Source organism: Acomys russatus, chromosome 18 (genome assembly GCF_903995435.1).
Source record: "Acomys russatus chromosome 18, mAcoRus1.1, whole genome shotgun sequence".
In the NCBI taxonomy this organism is placed as follows: Eukaryota; Metazoa; Chordata; class Mammalia; order Rodentia; family Muridae; genus Acomys; species Acomys russatus.
In genome coordinates, this window is record NC_067154.1 from 8,311,150 (window position 1) to 8,338,787 (window position 27,638).

At 46.0% G+C, this 27,638-nt stretch overlaps 1 protein-coding gene across 2 annotated transcripts in view; it reads right to left on the reverse strand.

Annotated features, from left to right (window-relative positions):
* The window catches only part of Pnoc (prepronociceptin), a 29,331-nt gene extending 14,668 nt beyond the window's left edge, over window positions 1–14,663 (reverse strand). For both annotated transcript variants that reach the window (XM_051161045.1, XM_051161044.1), the window contains exon 1: window positions 14,548–14,663. The gene's annotated coding sequence lies outside the window, so the exon portion shown is untranslated. The remainder of the gene's footprint in view (window positions 1–14,547) is intronic.
* Window positions 14,664–27,638: the final 12,975 nt, after the last annotated feature.

Here is a 27,638-nt window from a genome sequence, read left to right on the forward strand (position 1 = left end):
AGGAATATATCTGAAGTCAACTTTGGGCCACCATACACATGATTGGCACATACTCCCACATGCTATGCACACCCACCTACACCCACCATACACACACACACACACACACACACTATGCACATATACCCACACACTATGCACATATACTCACATGCAATTTACACACACATACTATGCACATACCACACACACTATGCACACACACTATGCAATATACCCACATAGAATGTACACCCACACTATACACAAACACCTATATATTATGTATACACACTAGGCACATAAACACACACTATGCACATACACCCACACAGTATGTACACACACAAACACACTATGCACACGTACACTATGCACATACACACACACTATTTACAGACACTCACACACTATGTACACATACTGTACACACATACACACACTCACACACTATGTACACAACACACACACAAACACACACATACACACACACACACACACACACACACACACACACACACATCCCATGAAGAATATTAGTAAATTACTCCTGATTCATCTGTAATGGCATCTCTAGAAACCATTAGATCCTGAGGGTGCTGGCATAACAAATAGGTTAATCCCTTGGTAAGCACAAAGATGATAACTTTGTTGGGAGGCAGTGAAAGGCAGAAGGCAGAAAGGTAGAAGTCTACTTGGAAGGAGTAGGTCACATGACTCCTGTGCCCTACTCACCATGCCTTCTTTTTTCTGCTTTCTGTCTGCCAGGAAGAAGCTCCCCTGCCTTGAGAGTCTCCAGACTGAAACTCTCTGAAGCCATAAACAGAATAAACAATTCTTCACAGAAGTTGTTTCTGTCTGCTGTTGTGTCTGCGATGAGGAAAGAAAGAAACCTAAAACCCTAGCCCCCCAGGATGATGCCAGTAGAAGGTAGGATTTGGTGGGGGGGATCATTAGCTCCTGAGGTACTGTCTGTGACTTAGGGAATGGGGCTCACTTGGCAATAAAGATGCTTGTGTCTTGGCATTGGATTTCCTGTTCTAGAACCATGAGGAATGATCTCCTGTTGTCTATAAACCTTCCAGTCTACGGTCTTTTTGTTACAGCAGCCAACATTTAAGATGAAAGCTGGCTTCCTGAATACAGGGTTATGATGCTCACCTTAGTGTTCCATGCATGGGAACGTTGTAGGAAAACAGATGAGGAAACCATTCTAGTAGAAGAGTCAATGGTTAGTTAGTTAGGTCGGTAGTTTGTCACATTTATGCAGAGTTGCATAAAAATATTCTGATTTTTCTAATTCTTCAACCTCTGTGATGGCTATTCTAACTGTGCTGTCAACTTGACTACATCAGAAAGTAACTAAACCCAAGCATTCGGGCACACCTGTGAGGGATCTCTCTTAATTCAATAATTAAAAAAAAAAAGATTTATTTATTTATTTATTTATTGTATATGAGTACACTGTCTTCTTGCACACCAGAAGAGGGCATCAGGTCACATTATAGATGGTTGTGAGCCACCATGTGGTTGCTGGGAGTTGAACTCAGGACCTCTGGAAGAGCAGACAGTGCTCTTAACCTCTGAGCCATCCCTCCAGCTCATAATTAAATAATTTGAAGTGTGAAGACCCATCTTTAATCTGGATCTTTTGTTTCTTTGTTTGGTTTTTGAGACAAGGTTTCTCTGTGCTGTCCTGGAATTCACTCTGTAGGCCAGGCTGGCCTCAAACTCACAGAAATGTGCCTGCTTCTGCCTCCCAAGAGCTGGGGTTGGAGGCGAGGGCCACCACTGCCAGGCTAAGCTGGATTCCTTGAGGTATGAAAGCCACCTTTAATCTGAGCCACATCCTCTGGGGACAGCCTATACAATGGACAAGGAAGAAGGAAACGTTCTCTTTACTCGCTTTCTCTCGCTCTTGCTGGCCAGTTCACTCCGTCACTGGCATTACAGCCTACTGTCTACTGAAGACCAGCTGAGACATCCAGTCTCATGGCCTGAATGACTACTGGATTCTTGGACTTTCAATTGGTAGACAGCTATTGTTGGACTAGCTGGGCTATGTCCTGAAAGCCAGGTTAATAAATCCCACATATATGTATATATGTATTAATATATACATGTATAACTATAAACGTATATATTCAGTCTATCAGTTTGTTTCTCTACAGAACCTTGACTAGCAAAGCCCTTAGAATCTGAAAACTACTTCCTTGGATTATGGTAGTTTGGGTTCAACCATCTTTACTTGGAGGATTGAATGGAGGGAGGAGGAATAGGAAACTAGTTTTAGCTGTTAACTTGACACCTAAGGTCACTTAAGAAGAGTCTTAACAAGGGCTTGTCTAGGTCAGGTTTGTCTAGGGCATGACTGTGGGATTGCCTTGACTGTTAATTGATGTAGAAAGACCCAGCCCACTGTGAGCAGCACTATTCCCTAGGCCATGAGTCGTGAACAGTATAAGAGAGGAGAGATGCAACTGAGAGCAAGCAAGTAAGCAAGGTTGCATTCGTCTCCCTCTGCTCCACATGTGACTGTGATATGACTAAGTGCTGCGGGTCCTTGTCACTGTAGCTTCTCTGCCTTGATAGACTCTAGCCCGGAACTGTAAGCTTAAAGAAGTTGCTTTTAAAATAAAATTTATTTTTGTTTATGTATCTCTCCTCTCTCTCTCTCTCTCTCTCTCTCTCTCTCTCTCTCTCTCTCTCTCTCTCTCTCTCTCTCTCTCTCTCTCTCTCTTTGTGGTGCCTCCAGAGGCCAGAAGAGGGTAATGTAATGGAGCTCTTGGAGCTAGAATTACAGGCAGCTGGGAGCTCTCCAACATGGGTGCTGAGAACCAAAGAGTAGCAAGTGATCTTAACCACTGCTCTAACTTGCCAGCCTTCTAAATTTTTTAGCGTCAGGGTATTTTTTTTTTTTTTTATAGCAACAGAAATGAAGGTTGAGAAGAAACTTTCTAGAAATATTGATGTTCTTTACTGGGGCCATAAGGGTGTGTATATATTCTCCAATATCCATCAGATTATAGATTTAGAGTGTGCATTTTACTCTATGCAACTTTTCTACATGGACAACAACAACAACACAACTGTTTTCACTGCTTTTTCACCGGATGATTCTGAGAAATCTATCAGGTTTTGCCTTTTAAATAATGTCTGCTGGGGTCTTCTAAGAAGTGTATAGTCTGGGGCCTACCCACAGCCATCATATCAGGATCTGTGTCACTAACAATATTCTTGGGTGACTTATCAGTTTGACATAGCTATAGAGGTGAATGGAGGCAGTCAACAGGATTAAGGAGGGGACATGTAACAGACACTACCAAGGAGCCATATTGGGAGATCACTAGGCTCTTGTGTACCAAGAAGTGTTTTGCACCTGAAGGATGGTGATTAGAAAGGTGTTCAGTAGATTTTTGTTTGTCTGCTTGTTTGAAATAGTCTCACACAGTCCAGGGTGTCCTTCGACTCCCTATGTAGTTGGAAATAACCTTGAACTTTGAACCCTGGTCCTTCTGTTTTTACCTCCCAAGGTCTGGGCTTATAATGTACAGCATTAAGCCCAGTTTATAGTGTTGGGTATTCAACCCGTGGCTTCATTCACACTGGGCAAGCATTCTACCAACTGAGTTACATCCCCAGCCCTCAGTAGGTGTTTAAGTCAGTGAGTCACCATTTGAAGTGGGTATCAAAAATGAACATTTGGTAACAGGGAGCCCAGGAGCCCTGGATCAAAGCCTGTGAGAGTAGAGGGTAGACCAGTAGCCTGCGCACACTCTTTAAGGTTAGCACCTGCTGAAGAGGCTAGTCCAGAGGGAGCAGGTCTTGTCTGCTCTTCTAGGACATGTGTGCTTTATCCTTCAGATGGTGACATGCCTTGAGCTAATAAATAAAAGACTCAGACATCTGTATCCATGAGTGTCTCTCCAACACAAATTTTTTTTCTTTCTCTAACCCAACAGCCAGTGTCTAGTTGAGATTTATTGCCTTATTATTGTAATACTCTCCTAATTAGTCCACCTAATCATCTGGCCTCCCTCCAAGCCATTGGATGATACCATTTCATTCTTAAAATAATTCTATAATATCCATGGCCATCAGATGTTCCAAGGACTTGGCTGGGCACTGGCTGCTGCCTCATCCCTCGTCACTCATTCTGGCATCACTTCCAGACTCAGTGAGCACAGCTCTCACCCATATCAGGTTCCTAATGTGTTTATACCTTGTCACTAACTGTTTCCTCTGTCAGAATACCATATTCCCATGGCAGCAATGCCCCTCTTCCAGAAAGCCATCGCTAGACTGGCTTGAGCTAGACCAGTCTTTGCTAGTGCTGTGGCGTCCCAAGGCAACATATTACCATAGGAAACAAGTGGGGCTCAGCAATCCCATCTGTCACATGGACTAACCAGAGTGGTCCTGCAGAGTTGTGTAATGTGAGTTTTTATTTCTTTTTTTCCTTTTTTCATCTGATCATCTTGGGAAAAGAGTCCTGGATTCAGACCACTGATTCTGTAATGTACCGCCTGCATTCAATCTCACCATAAAAATGGGGAGCATCTGAGGAGCTTCTGTGTTGCTTCCACTGGCCTATGACTTCCTGGAGGACAGAGATCCTGTTCTGTCTGTCTGCCCGGTACCCAAGCTAGGACACAAACTTTAGGATCTGCTCAATGAACAGTTGACAAAGGACAGTGGGGGATCTCAGGAGCTACTTCCTTTTTCTCTGCAAATGCAGGGCTGAGGAATGTTCTGGAATGTTCTGGAGCCTCACTGGGGGTCCAGTGTGCTCATGACACACAAGCTGCCTCAGGAACCTGCACCACCCACAAATGCTCTATTAGCGGATTGTCCTGTGTGATCAGGGAGAAGAGGATGCTATGTCATCCCAGTAAGGTACGATGATGTCATCTTTTGCAGACATTTTGATGCCTATATGCTAGAGAACTGGTCCCACAGGATCGTAGCTGGGGCTGTGTCCCATACAAGGTCTGTGAGGGTTAATGGGAATGCTTCTTCGAGGTGAAAACAAAAATGCAGCTCAAATAGCTATTATTATTATTATTATTATTATTATTATTATTATTATTATTATTATTATTATTACAAAATACATGCTCCAGAACACAAGGCACTCTTAAACAGGCTTTATGACTCTCCTGTCAGCTGATAATTGCTTCCGAGTTTCATATGCAGCTCAGATTTTGTACTTCTAGTTAGGAAAACGTTTTTTTCCTTGTAGGATCTATTCAGAACAGCACAGCTGTTCCCTGTATCGCCACACGATGGCAGTGGCCATATGTCACAGAAGAAAGGGTATGGGCCAGTTCCTCTATTTCCTGCCTAGAATGTTTAAGGCAAGTCTTAGGGCGAGCTGACAAACTGTGACAGATGTTAATGAGACTCCCCTACTGAGGGTACTCAAGGACTCCATCAGCAACTTGATGTGCCAGAAGTGTTGGCATTTTGACTGATAGTTGTCATTTACAATTTGGGGTAAATGGAATGTAGGGGTGCCATCCTGGAACACTTAGCCTCTGCTGCCGGCTGCATGTAAAAAATGTGTAACTCACTAGCCCTCTGGGGTCGGCTTTCGTTAGACTCCCCTCCTGTCTGCTCTTTATGTCCTTGCTTCCACTCTCAATATCCTCTTTTTCCTCCTCCCCTGCCTTCTTCTCTAATTCTTTCTCTCCTCTCCAGTCTTCTTTTTCTTTATTTCCTTTCTCTTCACTTTTTTTTTTTTTGAGACAGGGTCTTACTATGTAGCTTTGGCTAGCCTGGAGCTCACGTTGTAGACCAGGCTGGCCTCAGACTCATAGAGATCCTCCTGCTTCTGCCTCCTGAGTGTGGGGATTTTCCAGCTCACATTCTTCCCGCCACAGTCTCATCTGCCTGAGGTCACATATAGGGTGCCATCTCAACACTGCACTCTCCCCTTTAACAAGCAGTTCCAGCTGCTACATAAAGTCCTTCCATACTGGACAGCCTCCATTCCCTTATGCAAGCCCACAAAGCCACAAGGTAGGAGTGACAACAGGGTCCCATCTCACGGTGGATGGTTTGATCAGCATAAGCAAGCGTGCAAAAACCAACGAAAATACATCACAATGTAGACCTTTTTTTGGTAGTTTTATGATACCCAGGACAATTGTATGATATATAAAATTACATTAAATATAGAGAGCCTAGTAGAAGTTTTAATTTTAAAAAATGATTTATTTATTCATTATGTATACAATGCTTTGACTGCATGTGTGTCTGTCCACCAGAAGAGGGCACCAAATCACATTATAGATGGTTGTGAGCCACCATGTGGTTGCTGGGAATTGAACTCAGGACCTCTGGAAGAGCAGACCATACTCTTAACCTCTGAGCCATCTCTCCAGCCAGAACTTTTAATTTTTAAAAAAGTTTTGTTTTGTTTTGGTTTTTGAGACAGGGTTTCTCTGTGTAGCCCTGGCTGTCCTGGAACTCTCTTTGTAGACCAGGCTGGACTCAAACTCACAGAGATCTGCCTGCCTCTGCCTCCTGAATGCTGGAATTAAAGGCATACACCCGGCTTTGTTTTACATTTTTTTAAAGTAAGGATTTATTTTATTTTTTGAGGCAGTGTGTCATGTAGCTTAGGTTGGCCTTGAACTCACTATGAGGATGGCCTTGAACTTTTGACCCTCTTACCCCTACCTCCCAAGTGCTTGGATTACAGGCATTCATTCCTACACCCAGTTTATACGGTACTGGGGATTGAACCAAGGGCTTTGTGCACACTAGGCAAGCACCCCACCAACCGGAGCTTCATCCCCAACTCCAAAACTTTTTAAATTTTTAATAAGTCTGAACATGTCTGGCTTGGTGGTACACACCTATGATCCTAGCACTTAGGAGGCTTAAGCAGGACGACTGCTGCAAGTCTGAGGTGTGTACACACACACACACACACACACACACACACACATACACACACACACACGCACACACACTTGTTCCCCGACTCACATACCATACACACATACTCACACACTTGCCCCCATACTTACACACACTCACGTACCACACACACACACACATACACACACACACACACACACACACTCACACACACTTGCCCACTACTCTCACAATACTTGTCCCCCATTCATACACTCACATACACATTCACACACACGCTTGCCCCCCACTCACACACACTCACACACTACACACACATACTTGCCCCCCACACTCACACAGACTCAAACACCACACATACTCACACACACTTGCCCCCTCACTCACACACCACATACACTCATGCACATACCTGTCTCACATGCATACTCGCCCCCCACTCATACACACACTCACATACACCATATACACACTTACACACACACTTGCCCTCAACACTCACACAGACTCATATACCACATAGACTCACATACCACACACACTCACATACATACTTGCACATACTCACATACCACACACGCACACCTAATGTACTACAGATACACACTTGCCCCCCACTCACACACACACTTGCCCCCCACTCACACATACTTGCCTCCCCCACTCACACACAACTTGCTCCCCACTCACACACCACACTTGCTCCCCCACTCACACACACACTTTGCCCCCACTCACCCATACTTGCCTCCCCCACTCACACACACACTTGCCCCCCACTCACACACACACTTGCCCCCCACTCACCCATACTTGCCTCCCCCACTCACACACACTTGCTCCCCCACTCTCATACATACTTGCCCCCAATTCACACACTACACACATTAACACATACCGTCACACACACACACACACACACACACACACACACACACCAGCAACAAGTAAAAGAAGCCTAAACTCCATCTGTGCGCTGGTTTGGAGCTGTGCCCATATGCTGGGGTTGAAGAGAAGGGATTGGAGTCATATTTGTGCCTATACCTTGTCCACTTTGTAACTGTCTGACTTTGGGCAAATTATTTCTCTTCTCAGAACCTTGGTCTTCTCAGCTGCCAGGTGAAGTTGGTGGACGCCCCTGTTGGCTTATTCTCCAGCCATGGTGGCTGACCATCAGTGAGCACAGTGCACCTGAGGATGTTTGAGTTTTTAATGGCTTCCATTTTATAAACAAGCCCAGGGCAATTAGCCATTCACTGTGGCAATCCTATAATCAGGCCATTTTGTATTGAATAAAGAAAGGCTTAATTACCTTTTATTGAGGTAATGGCACCTTATAAATTTGATTGTATCTTGCTGTTTATAAAGCTAAAAGACCACTGTGATTTAGTCCTAATCTACTTTCGTTTACTCTTGCCTCCAAGGGCAACGTAATTAGCTGCCTTCTGCTGGATGAAGACATGTGTAACGAGAGCTGAATCAAGGCTCTGAGACCCGTTTCCTGGCCGAGGAGAAAGCCTATGACTTGGGTGCTTTTGGTGAAGAAGAGAAGAGGGCTCACTCTTCATCAGTGACACATAGGGAATATTATTATTTACTTAATAACAATAAAACAATGATATTTATTGTCCTCTACAACCCTATCACTTGAGGGCTATTTTTTACCCTCCTTTCTGAAATTAAACATCAACTCACAAAGGCTAAGCAATTTGCCTAAGATGATGCATAGCAGAGTTAGGACTTGAACTCAGGTATTTTAACCCATGTTCTGATTTCTCACAAACTCTATACAAGGTTTATGTTTTGAAAAGGGTAGTGAGGGCTGGAGAGATGGCTCAGAGGTTAAGAGCACTGACTGTTCTTCCAAAGGTCCTGAGTTCAAGTCCCAGCAACCACATGGTGGCTCCCAACCATCTATAATGAAATCTGGTGCCCTCTTCTGGTTTGCAGGTGTACATGCAGGAAGAGCACTGCACACATAATAATAAACAAATAAATCTTTAAAAAGAAAACAAAGAAAAGGGTAGTGACCTGTGATGCTCTGTTGGGAAGGAATCCCCGTGACTGACAGCTTTTGAGAGCCAGAGGCTTTATGAGATTCCATCCTATGAGCTAAGTGCTGTCAACTCCATTTTACAGTTGAGGAGACTGAGGCTGGGAGAAATGCACTGTGAGAGGACAGAGCTGGGGTTGCACCCCCACACTTAGGTTTTGAGGGTACCTCTGATGATCTTTCTTCATGTGAATTCATTTGGAGGACTGACTCAGTCCCTCTCTCAGATTCACCAAGAGACACTCACAATCTACCAGCTATGCATCATGGGTAGCATACAGGGTCTTCCTCATATTCTGGTTCTCTGATCCATCACAGGCAGGACTGTGCTATTTATTAGTTAGGCAAGCTACTTAGCCCTATAAACTTGTATTTACCCCAGAAAGCTAGATTAAGTTGCCTCCAGATTACAGAATATAAACGTCATCTATAACTTGTAAAGAACACTATCCATACATGTCATTGGTGAAAAGGAAGTGGCCACACATGCATCTAGAAGGAAAAAGCTCCACCCACATTCTCTAATAGAAGCACTGAAGAGTCACAGGCTTTCTCATAGCCCAGGGCACGAAACTCCAGGTTAGCGGCAGCTCAAATGTCCATAATAGAGCGATTTCTTTCTTTCCTTTAATAGATACGATTTCTCTCTCCCTCCCTCCCTCCCTCCCTCCCTCCTCCCCCTGGCTTTTCTGAAATTCACTTTGCAGACCAGGCTGGCCTCATATTCAGAGATCCACCTGCGTCTGCCTCCCGAGTGCTGGGATTAAAGGTGTGGATAACCACTACCTAACTGATGCATTTACTCTGAAAAGGTTTCTCTCCTGCTGTCACTTTCTACCCAGAGAGAAGAGGATGGGATCAGTGTGTGTGTGTGTATGTGTGTTAGTGCACAAAGCACCTGCACACCCTATGTGGACCAAGGGTGCCCAGGTAGAGCTCTGAACGAGACAGGACTCTGTGCTTGGAGACAGGGTCCCGGCTTCCAGATCTGGTTCTGTTGTTACTTGTGTAATCTTTAGGACAACAATTTCTTCTCCTGGGCCTGGATTTCTCTTCCTACAAAAATGGGCAGTTGCATGAGATGGTTAATATCCTTTGATTTTATGAATGGCCAGGGTTGCCCTCTACCAGTTAGAGAAGCAAGAAAAAGGGAGGGGAGGAGATGACAGACAGGGCAGTGGCTTCAGACAGCCCCGGATGAAGGTCATGAAGACGCGTTGGCTTCCCAGGAGGGAGGCCAGACACATGTCCTTTTAGCTGTCACACATAGGAAGGGAATGCTCTTAATGTTCGCCTTCCTGATTCTGGTAAATGCTGCCACACATGCTGTCAAGATCAGTTTAAATGGATTTTTAAAAGGTTTTATTTACATTTATAAAATCACTCTATGTTCTTTTAAAAATTATCAGAAAACCCATAAAGGAAGAGAATGGCAAATCTAGATTCATATAATCTTCTGACTTAATTTTCTATCTCTAGCAACCAGGTTTTTTTTTTCTTTTTGTTTTTTGTTTGTTTGTTTGTTTGTTTTTTTGAGATTGAGTTTTTCTGTGTAGCCTTGGCTGTCCTGGACTTGCTTTGTAGACCAGGCTGGCCTCGAACTCACAGCGATCCACCTGCCTCTGCCTCCCAAGTGCTGGGATTAAAGGCGTGTGCCACCATGCCCGGCTTAGCAACCAATTTTAAAGAAAGTTTTAATTGACAAGATTATACATATTTATGGAGGTACGCAGTGTGTTATTTCCACACATGTGTGTAATGTATAGCAATTAGGTTGGGGTAGTGGGCACATCTGCTGCCTTGGACATTTATCATTCTTTGGTTTAGCAAATGCTCTAAATCCTGTACACTAGCTATTTTGAAATAAAGAATTAAATTAGTTGTCTAGTTACTCCAGCAATCAGTTTTGAATATCCATTCCCAACCTCTTTGTTCATGTTACATATATTATAAAATCCACTAGTGTACAAATTAAGAAAGATAAGATCTAGGGGATGGGGACATGGCTCAGTATGTAAAACGCTTGTTGCCCAACATGAAGACCTGAGCTTGGGTCCCCAGAACCCATATAAAAACCCAGGAGTGGTATTGCGTGCCTATGACCACTCCAGTGCTCAGGCTGGGTGCTGACACGAGTGGATCCTGCTGGCTTGCTTGCCAGTCAGCCTGGCTAAAGCCGGAAATGCAGGTTTGGTGAATGGTTCTGCTCAAGTGAATAAAGTGAGGAACAGTAGAGGAAGATACCTGATATTGACCTCTGCATTCCACATGTGCCTGCAGGGGAAACTCTGTGTGTTTGTGTGTGTGTGTGTGTGTGTGTGTGTGTGTGTGTGTGCGCACGCGCGCGCGCGCGCGCGCGTGCGTGCGCTCGCACACGTGTCCACTAAAATAAAAATAATTTAACATCTCAATTTCTAATAACATTAGGAGGTATCTGGGTTGGTAAACCCCTTTGGGGACCATTGGTCTGGGCTCATTCACATCTTGTGACTTTGATGGTGAGTCGGAAGAAAGCTGATGGCTGACGGCTCTGCACTACTGGCACACACACTGTCTGGCTCCTATCAGGAACACCACGCACGTCCTTGGTTGGATGAATGAAAGGATGAATGGGGTGACAGGAGCAGGGAAGATCAGAGGACCAGCACTAGGAGAAAGGAGGCTGGCTGTGACACTGCAAGCCGCAGAGCCTTGTCTGCTTAGCCCGGAGGCAAGCCCAGCTTCCCCCCCCCCCCCCCCCGCCACCTGGCTAGTCTTTGTGGCTGCAATGCCTAAGCAGCTGCTAGGAATTTAGGACCATGGAAAGTTGAGGGTTAAAGTGGTTGTAAACCTACCGAGGATTATGATGCTCAGAAAAGTCAACTTGTGTTCCCTTGTCCCCTCAAATTGGTGTGCCCCAAATCTCACGGCTAGAGCCTGTGGTTAGAATGCAAGTTCTACAGGAGATGGTGGGAGCAGCTGTGGGTTTCAGAGATCCCATTTGTCTAATGAGTCCCCAGGAACTCAAGCCCCCAAAAGCAGATGTTAAGGTGACTCTCATTTTCTGAGATGCGTTCATTCTTTCTGAAAATACCTGATGACCCAGAGCAGAGAGTAAACTTAAAAATGTCCTTATGGTTAGTGTGAGTGGAGGAGTTGGGGGAAGGAAGGGTCTTTGAATCATGTCATTGCAAGTAAACAATGCAGGAGCAAACCTCATATCATCACCGTGTGTGTGTGTGTGTGTGTGTGTGTATGAAATAAGTAGATAGCCAAGTTTAGATTACTGCCTGTCATTCATGGTTTTAAGAAATATTAATTCCTTTGCCTTTCTTTCGTGCTTTTGTCCTTGGCTGCCTTCAAACCCCGGATCCATGTGAATTTTACCCCTCCTTCCACTGGCCTCAGTCTCTGGAGAAAGTGCCTTCCCCAAATTCCTCCAGCATTACTATCTGGACCACAAGTGTAGGGCTGATCAGACCCAGCCCCGTCTTATTCCACTCTCTTGAGTTGCTTCCTGCTCTGTCTGTGCTGTGTGCCTGTTCCTAGTTTACAAGCACTGCAGACCTGAAGGGAAGCGAGCACCAGACCTGGCACAGCTGCACTGGCCTGTGCTTGGTGCCCTGGGTCCTGTCCCTGTAACTCTGAGATAAAGATTTTTTTTTGCCTTCCAGGGTTGCTGCTGGAGATAATGGGTGCGGAGTGTGTAAATCATTGCACAAACAAAGTGCTGTTATTAGCGCCTCCGCTGAATCTATAGAGTCCTCCCGTGCCTCCCGTGCCTGGTGGGGTGTAGTTGATAAATACCTGATTGATTGAAGATGGAATTGCTTGGTGACAGCTCCATTCTCAGGCTCCGCTAATGTCTAATCCTGCAATTACTCCCTTCACCGGCAATGCAAAACCTGCTGAGTTTTCTAAGTGCCCTCGGACTTCAGCTGATAAGGCAGCAGCAGCTGCTGCGGCGGCTGCACCTGATGAGACCGTCAGCTGCACCAGAGCCCCTCTTCCACAGACAGCGCCGTGAGGGTCACCTGGAAAAGCAGGTGAATGTCTGGAGCAGTTGCCCCTGCAGGAGAGTCAGCCAGCCCAAGGGAGACGACTCCTTTCTGTTAAGGTATCATGGCACTGATGAAAACTTGCAGGGTATCTCCCTGCTAGGCTTCATAAACGAGAAAAAGGAGGGTGTGTGAGGCATCCACCCACTGGCAGTGAGAAACCACAGCATTCTCTTTGGGAGGTTTGGATACGAAGCCGGGTAGTTACTTTTCTCCCTCTGTGATGAGACCTCTCGTTTGGGCTTGCTGGCAAGTGCCGTGTGGAGCTCAGCTTTTGTTAGGCTGCTGAACAATGTTATTGGTTATAATTGGGGCAATTATGAGCTGCTGGAGGAAGCTAACCACAGATGTTTAAGCCCAGGCTTGGGGTATTCAAGTCCAAAGCGGCATGCTTTAAATAGCCCCCTTTCCAAATCATCCTGCCTTACTTGAAATCCCACCCCCCTCCCCACCGCCCCCCTCAACTTGCCCATTTTCAAAGAGAGATGGGGGAGAGGAGAGGATGGCAGAGAAGGGGGTGGGGGTAAGAGACGCACAAAGAGAAGAGGAGGAGAAAGAGAAGAGCTGAGAGAGGGCAGAGAGGGTTCAGATGTTCTGACGTGTGAGAGAGTTCCATGTGATCTGGGCAGAGACCCTTGAGGTGGGACAGACGGACAGTGGGGAGAAAGATGTCAAGAAAGAAAGGATACCTTGAAACAACCCAGGATCCGGAGGACCAAGGTCATGCCTTCAGAAACGCCCATGAGATTCACCCAGCCAGAGACTGACTGCGTTCAGCCATGCACACAGGTGAAGCTCAGCCCTCGGGTCGGTCTTTCCCCTCACATTACCAACAATTTCCACTAGCGTGTAAGAGAACTCAAGCCAGAATGACATCAGATTCAATGACACCAGACAGCAGCTTGCACAAAGGGCAGGAAGCCTCAGAACAAAAGTCTTCTGTAAGGTGTGCCAGGGGCTTCCTAGGGCTACTCTGAATGGCAAACCCCTTCCCAATGTCTGCCCGCTCTCCCGCAGCCACCTCTTCCGTGTGTATCCATCACCCATAGGGGCCACAACTGGGAAGACAAAACTTTTCTTCATTTCCAAGTTTCAGCTTTCTTTTCCATTTCTCTTTGAGATTAGCTAGCCCTCAGCCCTCCCCCTTTCTCTACCATCGGAACACCGAGAGTAAGATGAATGAAGCCATAATCCCACAAGAGGCCAGCAAGCAGCCACAGTGGACAAAAGACCGGAGCTGGAGGAGCCGGCCAGGCTGCCCTGCTCTCCCAAGAGGGTTCCGGGCAGATAGTGCCAGCCAGCTGGTGCTGGGGCCACATGCATTGCCTACCTGACGCTGTTCGTCACAGGGCTCTCTCAGAAGTGAGGCTTGTTCCTCTGTGTCAGCTACGCTAGCATATATATATCCTCCCCCCTCGCACAGCCCTCCCCTTCCCTGCCTACCTCGACGATGACACATGCCTACGCTGACCCCCTTCATCAACCAAACGGCCCAACTACAATCCTGCCTGGCCAGCCCCCTCCCCTGCACTGCGTTCAGACTTGTGACATGCTAACCTCCCCATCATCGTAGCCTCTAGCCTGCTTCACCTGGACTCCGGATCAGCCAGGATCCCTCAGCTGCCTCTCCGGTTGCTTTCAGAGTCACTGTGAGGATGGCTTAGCCAGGGAAAGCTGGCAAGTCACTCAGAAAAAAACAGACTCCTGGTGATAAGGGCTAAGGCAGACCCCAAAACCTGGAGTCTTCTTCAGTAACCTCTGTGCCTGAGGAGTGAGGATCAGGCAGCACACAGGAGGGAGGGGGAGCTCCTGGCCAGTTCCCATCGGCTCAGCCGAGCCCCCTCCTAAGGTGCTGTCCCCACTGGGGTGGTGAGCGCTAGGCCGCATCAGGGTTGTTCCAGAGGTTTTCTCCACAGGTGCCCAGAGCACAGAGCAGTGTACATAACGGAGCACAAGCTCAGCAGGGACGCTAAGATCTCAGCTTTTCCCCTTGGAGAAGGTGCATCTCCTGTGGGCCTTGGGTTCCCTTCTGTAGAATGGGTGCAGCAACTCCCAAAATGGGAGTCAGGTGGTGAGATTCTATGTGTATCTGGAACCCGGAGGCCCTCATTAAGTGCTCGTGCTGTGTTCTCTCCCACCTCGTTGTCTCTTCGCTCTCATTGGTGCTACCTGAAGTCTTCCATCTGCATCCAGGGCAGTTTCCAAGCTGCTGCTGCTGCACCTTAGGGCATTGCAGCCTGTGGAACACACCCCAACCCTTGCTGCAAATGTTCTTCGCTCAGGCAAGGAGTGACCTGCCCACAGGTGGTTCACAGGCAGCGGGGAGTCTCTCATGTCCCTGTGGACCCCTTTCCTTGCCCCCCAGGGGGGGACGACTGCACCAGGATGCTGTTTTTTAATTTTCCTACGAAGATTTAAAACATTCCAGAATGCAAGGCTTTCACCATCCAAGGAGAGCAGGCTACCCGTTCAAGTGGCAAGTCTGGCTTTTGGTGTGTGCTGACAGGGCAGAGGAGGCTTGAGAGAAGCTCCTACCCTGACCACTGACGGGCACCGGGTTTCTTTTGAGTGTGACGGAAGAGAGCTTTAGAATGCTGAGTTTTGTTCCTATAGAAATTATAGCTCAACGAAAAGCAAACAGCGGGCACTTGCCCAGGTTAAGAGCAACCCGTGAGAATGAAGTTCTCACTCACGCGTGTTCCCAGTGAAAAGGCCCAGGGAACCGGCTTGCCCACTCAGCACCAAAATCTCTGAGGCCCACTTGGTCATGGTGGGTCAAAGCAGCCAGCACGAACTCTTTTGAATTCTCCGTATGACATGGGGTGTGGGGAGACTGTGGTAGATCTTGCTGGCTGCCTGCCCAATGTTTTCCCATCCCTCTTGTTATGTCTTATTGATTGGTGGCTTTGATTTTACTTAAAGTGACGGACGGCATGCTCGGCTAAAACCGTGCATTCTCCCAGCTCTTGGCGCAACTGAGGTAGTCAGGGAAAGTCAAGCTACTCTTTTGTTTGTTTTTGTTTTTTGAGACAGGGTTTTTCTGTATAACAGAGCCCTGGCTGTTCTGGACTCGTTTTTTGTAGACCAGGCTAGCCTCCCATTCACGGAGATCCACCTGCCTCTGCCTCCTGAGTTCTGGGATTAAAGGTGTGCGCCACCACATCTGACTTCAAACCACTAGTTTTTAGGTGGGATTTCAACCAAGTTATTTTTAAGGGCTCAACTCATCCAGCAGAGGCTTTCCCTCTTCCATGCTTCCCCTTTTCTGGAACCCTAGAACACAAATATGTGAGCTGGAGTTTTAACTGCTCTCTCTCTCCCTCTCCCTCTCTCTCTCTCTCTCTCTCTCTCTCTCTCTCTCTCTCTCTCAGACAGGGTTTCTCTGTGTATCCCTGGCTGTCTGGCTGTCCTGGACTCACTTTGTAGACCTGGCTGGCCTCAAACTCACGGAGATACGCCTGCCCCTGCCTCCCAAGTGCTGGGATTAAAGGCGTGTGCCACCATACTTGCCTGGTATCTTGGATCTCGGAGAAACTTTGAGGTTGAAAGCTGTATAATGGCTACTTTTCTTTTTCTTTTTCTGGGAAGCAAAAATCTAAGGGCGGAAGGGAATATCTCGACTCACAGTTGGAGGGTACAGTCCTTCACAGTGGAATGTAATGGGGCAGAGTTTGATGCAATGTGTGTGTGTGTGTGTGTGTGTGTGTGTGTGTGTGATGTTGTAACTACAGCCCGGAAGTGGAGCAGGATGGATGATGATACTCAGCTCAGTTTCCCTTTTGTATTGAGCTTGGGATCCAAGCAAAAGGAATGGTGTTGCCCATACTTAAGCTACGTCTTTCTGCGTCAGTCAACCTAGTTGAGAAACTTCCCCCCCCAACCCCCAGAGGCTTGTTTCTATAGTGATTTTAAATCCCACCAAATTGACAGTGTTACCCACCACAACATTCATTGGCTAAAGGTGATTCAAAAGAAATACAGAAGGTTCTGCCTTTCCTGTGGCTGTGAACCTGCCATATTGATATTCCAATGATCACCGTTTTTTAAAGGAGGAAAAAAAAACCCACCTCCTTTATTTCCACTGTCATTAAGTGCTCAGTTATAGGTTGCTGTGTTACATTTAATGCCAAAGGCAGAGCCTTAACATGACAGAACCTTGCTTGTCTCCTGATTCTGCAGCCTCATGGTATTTGTTTTTTTTTTTTTTTCATTTTTTATTTTTTATTTTTTTTCTTTTCTTTTATTAATTTATTCTTGTTACATCTCAATGTTTATCCCATCCCTTGTATCCTCCCATTCCTCCCCCCCCCCCCATTTTCCCATTATTCCGCTCCCCTATGGCCTCATGGTATTTGAATGGCTGTGGAGCTTTAGGGAGGTGGGGCTGGCTATGGACCACCATGTGAAGAACGCACGCTATGTGCTACAGCTGCTGTGAATTCCACCTTGATGGATGCCAAACGCCCCCCCCCCCCCCCCCGCTCTACCCTCCGTCCCCTCTATTCCCGGAACAGCTAACCCTGCTTTTGCAGGAGGGCTCAGGCCGAGGGCTATAGGAGATGGTAACTAAGGGAGCACAGTCCGGCAGTTCCCACTGGAAAGTCTTGAGGCCACCGCAAACTCTTCCATCAAGCATCAGATCCTCCCTGGAGAGGAGCTGCCCGTGAAGAAAATGCTCAGAACCTCGTGGCCTCTTCTGGAGAACTCCACTAACCTCCCTCCACCCACCCAGCTATTTTCCTCTCTCAGAAGGCCAGAGAAGAGCACCTTCCTTACAGGTGTGTGGCCGCCTGCCCAGGATTTACTGATGGACTAAGGCACCTACAGCCAACTGGTCTCCTTAGTAACCACAGCAGCAGGGTCCCAGCTGGAAATGCTGCTTCTGTTTTTCCAAAGAGGGCACCTGGCTTCACATTTTTAAGACTCTTTCAAGTTGCAACATAAGAGAACATTAAAAATAGACACATTTCCCCGTGACTTCGTGTCAAAGTAAGGATGGACTTTTGAAGTATTGAGGGCAAGGTGAACATCAGCGATGTCTAAGAAACAGGTTTGCCCCCACTGGAGTAATTTACTTGTTTATTTATTAACACAGTGCTGAGGATGGGAACCCAGGGCCTTGCACAAGCAAGGAAAGTGCTGTACTACCGAGCCACATCTCAAACCCAAAATGTTTTTTTTTTTTCAATTGATGCATGAGAATTGTTCATATTTAAGGTTTTTGAGTGATACAGAGCCGTGTCTACAGCACGGAATAACAAAGCCTAGGCATTTAGCGCCTTCGTTACGGTATCATGTGACCGCGGATTCGTGGGTACGGTGTGGAATGAAGTTATTATCTTTGCTATTTAGTTTAAATATTTATCGTTTCTCTGTTATAGACATCCCAATCCTCTGCTCTAGCTATGAAAAAAAAAATCATCACAAACGGTGCTGCAGAACACTAGAACGCAGTCCTCTTACCTAACTGTGTTCTTGAAGCTCTTAACTAACTTCCAGATGTTCCCAGTCTCTGGTCATCGCTATCCTGCTTTCTACTTCTGTGACATCAATAGTGTGGTTAAGATGTGATCTTGCTCTGACAGCCCTTAAGTTTAACTCATAAAGCTCATTTAAAAAAAAAATTTTTTTTTTTTATGAAGGAGAACATTCGGTGTTTGTCTTCGCTGAGGCTGGTCTCAAACTCCAAGGCTTAAACGATCCTCCTGAGTCAGGTTTCCAGGTGTCAGGGAGCGTAGGCATTCCTCACCACAGCAGGCTAAGTTCAACTTAAGAGTTCTTTAGAATATTGTTTCCATTAGCATGTGTGTGTACGTGGAGGTCACGGGAGTGCTTTGGGAGCTGGTTCTCTCCTTTTACCATGGAACCAGGGACCAAGCTTAGGTGGTTAGGTTTGCGTGGCAAGTGCTTTTATCGACTGAGCCTCTGACAGCCCTTAAATTTAACTCCTAAAGCTCATTTTTTATGAAGGAGAACATTTGGTGTTTGTCTTTCTGGGTTTAGATTGTATCACTTAACATAATGCCTTGTAGTCCTATACAGGATTCTGTTGCTTTCTTATAGAGACAAACCACTTAAAAAAAAAATATTCCTGGGCCCATCAACATGTACATATGTTCCATATCTTGGCTATGGTGAAGGTGGAAGTCCCCTTACCTCTTTGACATACCGGTTCTAGTTTCATTGGGTGTATTTCTGGTAATGGGTAGCTGGCTCATATGTTCATTCTACTTTTACTTTTTTCTTTCTTGAGGAAACTTAATACTGTTTTCTTTAAGGGTTTTACTAATTTACGCCCCCACCAATAGCGTCAGGTGAATCTCCTTTATCTGCACCCCTCCCCCCTCCCCCTGCCACCTTTGGTGACATTTTAACTGCCATAAGAAGACAAAAATGCTAGATTTTAAGTGAGTAGACGTTTCATGCAAAGCACAGGTGATGGCCTTTGGAGGTATGGAATTGACAGAGGGAGTGGGTACTGTGCTCGGTGCTGCGAGAGCAGAAGGGGTGCTAACGCTGGAGAGGCAGTGCTGATCAACGCGGCCTGTGCCACAGAGGCTCAGTCCGTTAGAGTTAGGAGGCCCACAATAGGCGCTGATTGTGGTTCAAGATGGGAGTAAATTAAGTTCAAGTGAGGAGAGAAATGACATGGTGTTTATCACTTCTGAACAAAACGTCAAGAGTCTAAAGACACATCGCAGGTTCTGAGTGGGCTGAGAAGTGTCAGCTTGCCTTCAACACAGCCAAGGCTGAGGAGCGGGGAGTGTGGTAGTTTGTTTGGGCTGCTGTAGCAGAGTCCTGCTCGCCGAGCCAGTTCAACCATTGGCGTTTATTGTCTTTCTGTTCTAGAGGCCAGGTTGGTTTGCACTAGAGGCTCTCGAGTGGATTGGCCCCCTCCTTCTCCCCGAGTCTTCACATGGTTGTTCGTTCTTTGTCTTTGTCATACTTTCTTCACAAGGACACCTGGCTGCATTGAACTAGAGTCCGTTTAAGAGATTGCATTTGCCTTTAATTACACCTTCAAAGGCCCTGACTTTAAAGGTGTTCTGAATACTGGGGCTAAATCTTCAACAGAGGAATTTGCGGGGAGGGTATGAAATGGGGAAAAAAATGAAGCCATGCTCACTGGACGGGGGGGGGGGGGGGTAGACACCACCACTGAGAGGGAATGGAAGCTCACTGTGGGGACATTGGTGAATAATGGTCTGTCATACTGCTACCCACAGGGGTCGGGGGCTGTTGACCCTGGGATGACAATAATCCTCTGGTGGGGTGTATCAGATGGGTGTGCCTAGAGCTCTTCATACGGCTCCCATGGCTCCATATTAGCGGTCTGGTCACTATAAAAGCTGTACCCTGAACTTTGAAAGCTATGTCTCCAGCCACGCCCCTACCCTGGACTCTGAGCCTTCAATGCTAAGACCATAAAAACATTAGAAAAAAAAAAGCATGCGGTGGTATTTAGAATAAGACGGCATCTGATCATATTAGAGCTTGACCATGGACCCTAGAAAACTCTGTAAAATGTGGATTGGTCAGGATGCCGGGAGGTAGCTCTGATTGATATTCTCACGTTTTAAATCTCTCCAGAAATACATACAAGTTCCTCATTGATCACACGAGCCCTGCATCTTCCCGGTCCCTTGTTAAAGTAGAAAGTTTTATACAGTAGCTCATGTTTTTATTCTTGGCGGTGTCCCATGTGTTTTCTTTCTCCGCACAAATCTCCCAGTGCCTTCAGGGTGCTCTCCTTCAATGTTGATGCTCACCATGATGTCATACCCCTATTGGCCCCTGTCCAAATTTTCTGTGGTCACAGTGTCACCGCCTAAGTTTATAGTAGTTTAAAAACTATTTGTTTTTATTTTATGTGTATGAGTCTTTTGCCTGAGAAAGTGTATGTGCACTGTGTGCGAGTTTTGGACCTGAACTCAGAAGAGGGTATCAGATCCCCAGGAACAGGAGTCATGGACAATTATGGCCTGCCGTGTGGGTGCTGGGCGTTGAATCCAAGTCCTTTGTGAGAGTAGCAAATGCTCTTAACCATGGAGCAATCTCTCCAACTCCATATGACATTTAAAAAAAAAAAGTCACTTTGTTTTTTCTTCCTTCCTCATTCATCCTTGTTTCCAGATATTGTCTGATTCAACTAACTCATCTCCATTGCCGTTTGTCAGAGATTCTAGTCTCCCATTCTCTCCTGTAGTGTGATGAAGGATGGCCTGGTCTTTCCATCCTCACTGCCAGGATTATGAGCCTGCATCACCATACCTGGTTGGTGTGGCATTGGAGATTCTGAATATGGCTTTAGGAATGCTGGGCAAGGGCTCTCCCAGCTGAGTTTCATCCCCAGCCCCACCAAATATTTCTTGATACCCAAAAAGTTGATGGGTAGGGTGCTCAGTAAAATGTGGTGTAGAGCGCACTGTCTGGTTTGGAAGCTGGGCTAGAAGTCGCAGAGGAACGTAAGGTAGTTAGTTAGAGTGTCTGCAAAGATTATTAGGCCCTGAAAGGATGTGGACTCCCACTTGTAGGGACAATGGGAACGGAGTGAGTGGGGTCTCAAAGAGCAAGTGACATCTGGGTGGGCAGAAAGAGTGAGCAGGAGGTGGAGTGGGACCGGGGCTCAGATCCATGGGCAGTGAGTGTTGAATAAGGTGGCAGAAGCCTGGAGGGGTGGCCTTGGGAACTCTGGCTTTTCTGGGCCATAGGAAAAAAACAAGGCAACTATTTACTCAGTATTTTAGAGCATTCAGCTAGGCCCACAGTACTTATTGACTGGAAAGAGCAGGAGAGTGTTTCTGTGTTAGTGGCTGGCTCGGAGGGACTGTCTACAGCCTTAGAGCTTCACCAAAACAGACAATGGAATACTTAAGCAATAATATGGAAAGCGTCCTCTGCCTCCTGACAATAGCGCTACATGGGGGAAAAAAACCTCTTAATCTCTTGACATTTCCTATTTCTAGATTAGGAAATCCCTGCTCTCCAATCTCCCCCTATCCCCTCCCCTCCTCTCCCCCCAAGCCCCTATCCCCCCATCCCCGTCCCTTCAGAGGCTTGAATGGTTACAGTGCCCATCTGCGCTTCCGTGCGGGGAAGAGCCCTCGCCCTCTCCTTCCCTGACTCATATCAGACAAGTTGGCTTAAAGCTGATACTGCCGTTTCACAAAATTGTGTTTTTCATGCGAGATGCCTATCTTCCTGAAGCTATTTCGTGGTTCTGAAGAGGAAAATATAAAATACAGTTTCGGGGGGGGGGGCGGGGAGGAAGGACAAAGTAGTTTCAGTCCTCTGTACTATAAAATAACACATTTCAAAGTCCATTCTTCCCCTCCCCGCCCCCCCCATCCATGAAAAGTCAATGACGCAAGCATTTTATTGCCACCTTCTTGGTCCTCCATGTTCTCTTCTCAATGTGGGTTATTGCAAGCTTTAGGTAGACTTGAACACATGGACACGTGGCCCCGTGGTCATTCCAGGGCATTTACCAGACCCCGACACGAGCTGACATCCTTGGAATTTACTTGTGGAAACACACAAGCGCAGCACCAAAGATCCACGCAGAGACAAATGGTTCGTTCAGGCAAGGGGGCTGTTTCTCAACGCGAACGAAGGGGGTCACTCTTTTGTGTTGAACGTCATACAGTCTCGCAGCTGTTCCAGGACAAGAATTTTCCCAGAGGCCCTTGGCTCTGCCTCTTATCTATCCTCCGTCTGTGGAAGAAGAGGCCAGAGTTCCCCAAGCCTGGCTCTTTCGAGGCCAAAGTCATACCCTAACACACAGAGGACTGACTGAGAACTGGCTCCCTACTGAGGAAACACATCTGTATTCCGGGCTGTCACGCGGCCTCCACGGGGCTGCATCTGGGACCTGAATGTTTTATGGAACCATTAATAGTGAATTTTCTGCTTGAATTCCCTGCTGCCTGGAGACAAAAGGCATGAGAGGGCTCTGTGTGGGGCTCAGAGGTGGGGCTGGGAACATTCTGATTTGTATTCCATAGCTTCTTGCATGTGTATACTTTCAACAAGACAGCAAGCAAATCTCCCTTGGCAGCAAAATTCTGTGTATTCTTATTTATTCATCGGCATATATGCAACAAAGCTTCTCGGTCCAGGCACTGCGCCCAGAGCTGTGCACACAAACGAGACACTGGCCACTTTGGACCCTTCTGGGCTTGTCAAATGCAGTTTGTAGGGACATAAAAACAGGACACATCCCAATGTGAACAGCGTCCAGATGGTTTGAAATCAGTGACACATAGATTTCAGAGGCGGCCTGGAGAAGGACTTACAGATGTGAACTGGAGGGAGCCGCACATGCAAGCCTGGGTGTGGACGTCTTTCTTCGCAAAATTTTGTTTCACATGATTAGAGCAACACTTAGGCAGTGGAACTGGAACATGCTCAGGGGAAGTGGGGACTTTAAAAAAACATAGCCAGTCTTTGAAAGCTGAAATCCTTGCTGAGCGAAAAGGCATCCCACCAGAGAACAGCTGCCCCAGGAGCATCCTCAACTGGAAAGATCACTGTGGAACAGGAAATGGTATTTTCTTCCCAAATGAGAACTTTATCCACCCCCAACTCCACAGCCAATATATACTTACTGTGAGAAAAAGTTCAAAGTCTACACAAATTATAAAAGGAAAATTAAAAAAACCAGCCAGCAGTGGTGGCACACACCTTTAATCCCAGCACTTGGGAGGCAGAGGCAGGCGAATCACTGTGAGTTCGAGGCCAGCATGGTCTACAAAGTGAGTCCAGGATAGTCAAGGCTACACAGAAAAACCCTGGCTTGAAAAATCAAATCCAAACCAAACCAAACCAAAACAAACCCCAACCAACCAACCAACCAAACAAACAAAAAAACCATTTGGACTTCATCAGAGGCCACTGATATTACTATTTGGTAGTATCCATTTTAAACTTTAAAAAGGCATGTATCTTTAAATCCCATGGTCACAGCTTAAGTATTATTATTAATATTTAGAAATTCATACACCTATGCAATGTAACTTGATCAAAGCTGCTCCAGACTTCCCCTCCTCTTCTGCTCACTGCTAGTGAAACCACGAGTTACACATTATCACACTGCTTACGGGCTTTTCCTTGTTGGGTACCAACTAAAGTTAATGTACTCTCCTTCCCGTCTCCTCATCCTCATCAATCACAATTCAACATCCTCTAAGATCCAATATATATTTAAAGCTTTCTAAGTGTCTCCAATATTTCTTTTATGACTTAAAAAGATGCAGGAACCAATTGCTATACATTGTATTTTGAGGCCACTTTTTAAATCATCAAAATCTAGAACAGTCCTTGTGTCTTACTTTGTGCCTGACAGGGACCTTTTGACGTTCCCTGCTCGGTGGTCTTGCTGAACTATGGATTCTACTGGTGTTCCTTCATTTTGGTTTGATTCATTTTAAACTTATGACACCATGCATTTCTTGCATTAGCATACAGCAAACAACTGCTGTTTGGATTCCTTATTAGAGAGAGCAGCTGACAGACCAGTGTGAGGGAACTTGATCTCTTTCTAGTCGTCTAGAGACCTGTGAGGTGATAGCTTGGAGACTGTGTGTGTCTTTTGTGTCTGTATTACTTACAAAGCACCCCCTTTCCAGAAAAAGGAGTCAGGTCTGGTGGAGCTGGAGTTAAAGGCAGTTGTGCCTCACCTGACATGGGCGGGTGCTGGGAACTGACCAGAGCCCTTTTCAAGGGCAGTGTGTGGCCTTAGCTGCAGAGCCATCTCTCATTACATAACATTTTATTCAGCACTTTAAAAAAGGGTGGGGAGAATCTTTATCTTTACTTGAATCAAAGGTTTTCTTGAGAGTTGCAAAGCGATGATTTTTTTTTCTGATTCCTTTCTTGGTTTCCCTTCTGTTCATTCATTTCTTCTTTTTCTTCTCTCTTTATAAGCATATTTATTTGCTTATTTTAATTAACTTGACACAATGCTATGGATCTAGGCCAGGATTATGTGTGTGATAGACAAACTATGATCTCCAGACCTTTATGGTCACTGTAGATGCATAGATCTTACAACAGTGGCCTGGGAATGTAGTTCAGTAAAGAGTGCATGAGGCCCTCCCTGGGCTTGATTTCTGGTGATGAACCCCACCCTGGATGCTCAATGGGTCATACACACTTAGTGCGATATTATTTTTTGATATTCAAATTGGCCCACATTTGACAGTCCCTCCTGTGCCTCAGAATGACCCCATTAGTTTTAGAGGGAATGTTATGTTTTTCTGGCACAAGAAATCCCCAAATTGCCATGGCCTTTGGTGCTGCAGATCAGAAAGCAACCACAAGAAAGAATCCAAATGGTTCAACATGAATCTATTCCTCCCTCACCCCCATTATTCCAATGGATGTGATGACTGACAGACAGGTCAGGAAAATGGCCTCACAGACTAAATATTCCTAGCCCTACCAACGCGTGTTTATGTGTGTGTGCTCCGTGGATGCTAAAAAAATCTGGAGGGTTGGTTTAGCACCAGGGATGCCAAGACGAGGACCAAGCGTCTAGTCCAATCTTCTCTCATTCCTTTAGGACACCTCATCTTTCCATTTCAAATTTGTATCTGCTGCTCACTTTAATCCAGTTGGATCACAGCGCAGTGTTATTCGTTTTGGCCTTTCTCTTCCTGAACAATGCATATTTGGACAAACCCTATACAATTAGCCAAAACTGATCTACTTGGTGACAGAATAGTGGATTTCACAGATGGAGGCTTCAAAACAACTGTGCTAAACAGGTGCTGTTATTTTGCTATGAGGTCGGAGAAAGGCGGTTTAGACAGGGTGACTGGCTTACAGCTACAAGCAGGTGAGTATCCGCGTTCTTACTTGGATTCAACTTGCCAGACCCCAGATCAGGAAATTTCTCTCCTATTCTTCGTAAGCCTGGATGCTAAGATTTGTTTTTTCTGATAGACTCTATCACCAGACAAGCCTAAGTACCTACTACGTATTCGCAACCGTGTGAGGAATTCAAGGATACAGTTGCCAAGCACCGACTGTGCGCCGATAATGATAGATTTGCTAATCTAGCCAATGACTAAAAGACAAGATTCCCATTGTGTCAGAACTTCATGATTTCATTTGTGAGTGACGGGTAAGAGGAAGAGACAGAAGTGAAGGAATGGTTGCAGTTAGTTTGGAGAATGAGAGAAGGTTTCCCAAGCATGGCCGTTGAATTCATTCTTTTTCATTTGTTCGTTTTGCAAAAAGATGTTGACTTGGACATCATTGCAAGTGATGGACACTTTCAACTTGACCATCTGTGCTGTACTAAGTACATATACATACATACATACACACATACACACATACACACATACACACATACACACACACATACATACATACACACACACATGTATATACTATAATCTTTGTAGAGGTCTGTTGTGCACTGAGTTTAGCCTCCTTCCCGCTCTGCACGCCAGTTCACACACACTGTAGTCTTAGCCCCTGATAGCACTATCATCAGGGACAGTTCATTTTGAAAAGTGATTTAGGCTGGAAGAAGTCATATAAGTGTGCCCTAGTGCATGCAGTACAACTGGCGTGTTTATACAAAGATGAAGGGACACGCTGAGCAACAGCCATGAAGACACACCCGAGAGTGTCTGTGAGCCCAGAAGACTGATGCTAAGCTCTGCTGACACCTTGACCTTGGACTTCCAGACCCTGGAACTGTGAGAACAAAGGTCTGCTTTTTAAAAAAAATATTTTATTTAATTTTAATTTATGTGTGTTGGTGTTGGTGTTGGTGTTGGGGTGAGAGTGTCAGATCTTGGAGTTACAGACAGTTGTGAGCTGCCATGTGGGTGCTGGGAATCGAACCTGGATCTTTTAGAAGAGCAGGCTGTATTGTTAACCACTGAGCCATCTTTCCAGCCCCAGGTCTGTTGTTTCACTCCCTGAGTTTGTAGTGTTTTGCTATGGCAGACCTTGCTAATTAGCATACATTCTTAAAAAAACAAAACAAAAAACTCACCACTGTTCAGAGAAGAGAACAGCTCAGAGAGCTAAAGAAAATTTCTCAAGATCTTGCAGACAGTAAGTGGGAATGTCAGAGTATAGAAATAAATCTGTCACACTGAAGGGCTGAGGTGTATGTGTGTGTGTGTGTGTGTGTGTGTGTGTGTGTGTGTGTGTGTGTGTGTGTGTTTACTTTGAAAGAGGTTCAAAGATGGAGATAATATTTAATTTTCTGACATTATGTCCCATGGGTAGCCACAGTCCTTAAATGTTTGTTGAGTAAATATCTTTGCCCTAAAGAGCCTTATGATTTGCCTTAGGTAAGGAGCCAAGATGATAATGTCTGGTAAGATGGCTCAGCGGGTAAGAACACTTACTATACAAGGATGAGGACTTGTGTTCAAATCTTCGGAACCCGTGTCATGGGCAGGGTTCCACACAGGCCTTTGAGCCCTGTGCTGGAGCAGGATGGAGATAATCCAAGAGCTGCCAGTTAGAGGCCCTGTCCAGGGAATACAGTAGAGAAAGACAGAAAGGAAACCCAATAGCCTCCTGTAGCCTCTGCACGTGCAACACACTCACACGCACACACACACACACACACACACACACACACACACACCAAGGAGAGAGAACAAGAGAGAAGGGGGCAGGGAGGGAGAATGTAGCTTACCTCAGGGCTT